The 5,000-nt window shown below is 46.1% G+C and overlaps 1 protein-coding gene across 1 annotated transcript in view; it reads right to left on the bottom strand.

The window, feature by feature from the left end:
- LOC125035959 (zygotic gap protein knirps-like) overlaps positions 1 to 5,000 on the bottom strand; it is a 28,602-nt gene that overhangs the window by 22,561 nt on the left and 1,041 nt on the right. The gene's annotated exons all lie outside the window — the stretch shown is intronic.

Raw genomic sequence — 5,000 nt, forward strand, 5'->3', positions numbered from 1 at the left:
GTATGAATGCATGTACATATATATTTATATTCTAACAACCATTGCTTCTATAATAATTAACACCATAAGACGCGAGAAGAAAAAAGCCAGTTGCATCAGGTGTTGCTTGCAACCTTCAACGTAAAGCAGAGTACGCGCGGGCGGGTGTCTGCAACAGCTGTGCCAACCCGACATTGCAGCAAGTGCGCAACGGATCTCTTGCGGCGCCGGCGTTTCCCAATGATTACGGGGGCGCTGAGGGAGGCCGCGAGCAGCTGCGAATGGAAACACGCTCCCAGCCACGCACGCACGCACGCACGCACGTCCGCACGCACCCAAGCACGCACGCACGGTCGCTTGGAGCCACGTACTTAGGCGCGCTTGGGCTCACACAGACGACCAGGCGTTTAGACGGGGCGGGTGAACGCCTTCGCGGGGCCGTTTGTCTGTTTGTTTCTGCTCTCGCTGACGCCCTCTCCTCCCTGTGCGTGTTCTCTCTTTTTCTCTTTCTTTGTCTTTCTCCTTTTCTCTCTCTTTCTCTCTACTCTTTTCTCTCTCTCTCTCTCTCTCTCTCTCTCTCTCTCTCTCTCTCTCTCTCTCTCTCTCTCTCTCTCTCTCTCTCACTCTCTATCTCTCTCTCTCTCTCCCTCCCTCCCTCCCTCCCTCCCTCCCTCCCTCCCTCCCTCCCTCCCTCCCTCCCTCCCTCCCTCCTCCCTCCCTCCCTCCCTCCTTCCTTCCCTCCCTCCTTCCCTCCCCATCCCTCTCCTCCCCCTCTCCCTTTCTCAACCTCTGTGTCTCTTCCAAGCGCATACACACGCACACACTGTGACATGTAATACAGGTACTCTGAGAAAGACACGTAACAGGCTACAATCATAACCTGCAGGTGATTGTGAATACCTAGAAGTTCAAGTGCACATATTCAGGTATTAAAATGAATACTCGTGTCTCTTCTTGACGTGCAAATAAAGTATATATATATATATATATATATATATATATATATATATATATATATATATATATACATATTTATTTATACACACACACACACACACACACACACACACACACACACACACACACACACACACACACACACACACACACACCAAACACACACACACATACATATATATTTCTTTTTTTAGATGTGTTACTTATATGTAGTGTATGTGTGGTATAGTTGACCAAATACAGTTCTTTATATACTAAATGTAAAATAACAAGCGAATTCATGTAAATGTATTAGTTGGGAGAGGGAGCAAGTAAATACTCATTCACACACATACAAGCACACGCAAGTACAAACATTCGCATTCATTTTTACACCTCCTCCTCCTCCTCCACCCATTCACTCCTACCCATCCACCACAAGCACACGACTACCCCCCCCTCCACGCCCACCCATCCACCACAAGCACACGACCCCCCCCCCCCCCCCCCCACGCCAGTCATCCACGCCCTTGCGACATCGATCTCGGGTCACTGCTGGAGAACATGTACGCCTTGGCCTTGGAGTCACAGGTCTTATAAATGATGCAAATCTTCAGTGAGGGAAAAAGAGGTGCTCAGATCACTGGGTGGGGAGGGGGAGGGGGGAGAATAATGGTGGGGGGGTATAGATGATGTGTATATATAGGGGGGGGGGGGAGAATTATGATGTCACATTGGTTTCCTCCTGATGTATGCATTTTTTTTTTTTTTTTTTTTTTTTTTTGTCACAGCTGGGTAGACAGGGAGATGACATATTTGCTGTTTCTTTCTTCTCTCTCCTCATTCTTTCTTCCTTTTCTTTTCTTTGTTTTCGTCGTTACTTAATTTATCATTAATCTCTTACTCCTGGTCGTAATCATTATTAGAGAAACAAACTACACCAGATTAAAATTATCATCGTTATCATTATAGTATTTTTATAAGCATCATTGTTATTCATGCGATAATAATGATAATGACATCACTATGATCACCAACAAATTAATTAATGATAATGAAGCTAATAACGACGATAATTTTGATGATGAAGAAGATTAGAAAATGATAACAACAAAATAGGACTAATAACAATCATAATGCTAATAACCATGATAATGATAATAATAATGATAATAATGATTATGACAATAATAATAGTGGTAATAATTATAGTAGTAGTAATAATGATAATGATAATAACAATAATAATAATGATAATATAGTGATGATGGTAATAATGATGATCATAATAACAACAATATTAGAACCACTATTACTACTAACAATAACAAAAACAACAACAACAAAAGTAATAATAATAATGATAATAATGATAATAACGATGATAATGATAATAATGATAATAATGGTAATAATAATGGTGATCATGCGTAATTTTTGTATCATTGTTATTGTTAGTTTTATAATAATGAATTACCATTCAAAAAATTATTACTGTATATTATTCGCAAAGATAAAATGTTTACTGTAATAATAAATGTTCGCTGTTGTGGCTCTATCAACACCATTGAAATTGTCACGCATGAGTTTACTTTCTCCTATAGATAACTACAATTGATAATGATACGTGCCACTCGATAAGGATGATCGAACGCCGGAAAGGTCAGCAGATGGACGATAACGACAGCTAAGGTCAAGACGGCGACGTGCATGATAAGAACGGCGAGGCCTTTGGTCTGGATCCATCACGTAAACACAACCTCATTTCCACGCATAATCATTGCAGCCGCGACGGATGACTTTTTCGTGCGTGATTTTTGTGTTTTTTCTTCTCATCATGGCGTCTCCCACGGCCATGAGAAGTTTAATCTCTTTCTCATATACCTTGTCTCTCTTTCTCGTCCCCTGTCTCCTTCGCTCGTGCATTTCGTTGTGTATTTCTCTGTTTCTTCTTCCTTCTCTTCTTCTCTAATCCCTCCTTCCATACATCCCTCCCTCCCTTCTTCTCTTCCTTCGTGTATTTCCCTCCTCCCTCCTATCTCTCCTTTACTCTCCCTTTCCCTCCTCCCCTGGTGCATCCTCCTCACTACTGTCACTCTCAGTATCCCTCCCTCCCCGTCCCTCCCTGCTCCCCCTCCCTCCCTCCTCCTCACTGTGCCCCACCAACCCTCCTACTCCCCCTCCCTGCTCCCCCCTCCCGCCCTCCTCCCCACTGAGCCCCACCAACCCTCCTACTCCCCCTCCCTTACCCCCCCCCCCTTCCCAGGCAACCCTCAAGTTCGCCGACACGCATGGCTTCTCGCGGATGGCCCGGGCGACGGATACGCGCGTGAGGACCGGTGTCGGCGGATTGCGACATGTCCTTATGCGCGTTCCCTCTCCCCCTCCTCCCCCTCTTCTTCCTCCTCCTCCTCCTCCTCCTTCTTCGGCCTCCTGCTGCTGCTACTGATGATGATCTTCTTCTTCCTCCTTCTCCTGCTCTTCTTCTCTCTCCTGATCTTCTCTTTCCTCCTCCTCCTCCTCCTCCTCTCTCTCCTTCCCTCTCCAACGCAATCCCATCATCCCTAACCCCTCCCCCTCCCTCTCCCCCCTCCCCCCATCCCCTTTCCCCCTTCTCCTATTCCTCCTCCTCTCCCCTCCTTCTGTCTGCGACGCAATCCCCCCCCCCCCCCCCCCTGTGGCTATGGCGTGTGGCGGTTGTCCCATATTATCACTCTGGGGCTCAGATCGTGACGAGTGCGGGCGGCTGCGGCTGAATATTCATGGGCGGTGGCGTCGAGAGCGAAGGAGAAGGAGGGAGAAGGGGGGGGGGGAGATGGAGGGGGGAGGGAGGAGGTGAAGCTGGAGGAGGGGGGGAGGAGGGAGAGGGGGAGGAGGAGGGATGGGAGGAGGGTAGAAAGAAGGGTAGATGGAGGAGGTAGTTAAGCAGAAGGAGGGGAAGAAGGGGAGGAGAAAGAAGGGGAGAAAGAAGAGGTGCAGAGGAAGAATGGGAGGAGGATGGGAGGAGACGGGGAGGGAAACTGGTATGTTTACTTTTAGCAAATCAATATTCAGGCATAGTAATGTAGGAGAAATCTAAAGAGCATACATTTTGATACATCTTTACTATTATCATTATCATTATCATCATCATTATCATCATCATTATCATCATCATCATTATCATCATCATTATCATCATTTTCACTATCATCATCACCACCACCATCTTTATCATCATTATCACTATCATTATCATCATTATTATCGTTATCATCATCATCCTTATACCTATCACTCCTATCAACACAATCATCTTTATTATGATCACGTAATAATCACGTAATCATTTATCACCTCCTCCTGACCCGCGTTCACTTTTCTCAAGCCGCAAACAGCCCCGACACATCAGCCCAAATTGGCAGTCAGCCGTACAGCACCGTAGAGAGAGTGCTGGCTGACGCTGGCTGACGCGCTTGAGAGCATAGATGCTGGCACTCATAACCTTGAAGATCCCCCCCTCCCCCCCCTCCGCCCCCCACACTCTCTGACACTCCTCCCCTCCCCCTACCTCCCCCCTCCTTTCCCTCCTCGCCCCAACTCTTCAAGGAGTCTCTCTCTCTCTCTCTCTCTCTCTCTCTCTCGTTCACTCTCGCTCTCTCTCTCTCTCTCTCTCTCGTTCACTTTCGCTCTCTCTCTCTCTCTCTCTCTCTCTCTCTCTCTCTCTCTCTCTCTCTCCCTCTCTGTCTCTCTCTCTTTCTCTCTCTCTCTCTCTCTCTCTCTCTCTCTCTCTCTCTCTCTCTCTCTCTCTCTCTCTCTCTCTCTCTCTCTCTCTCTCTCTCTCTCTCTCGTTCACTCTCGCTCTCTCTTCCCTGTCCGCGGTTTCAATTCTTCTTCTTTAGCAGCTGGTGTTTGGATTTTCTTTGGATGTCGTTGGATGAATGAGCTTTTATTTAGTGAAAAAATAATGCTAGGAAAAGATACGATATTTTTTTCTTCAGAATAATGAAAAATGGCTGTTTTGGGGAAATGTTACTTACTTAGAAACCAAGACACACGCGCGGGTGCGTATAGATGTATATATACATATATGATATATAAGTCAG

Source organism: Penaeus chinensis, chromosome 20 (genome assembly GCF_019202785.1).
Source record: "Penaeus chinensis breed Huanghai No. 1 chromosome 20, ASM1920278v2, whole genome shotgun sequence".
Classification (NCBI taxonomy): domain Eukaryota; kingdom Metazoa; phylum Arthropoda; class Malacostraca; order Decapoda; family Penaeidae; genus Penaeus; species Penaeus chinensis.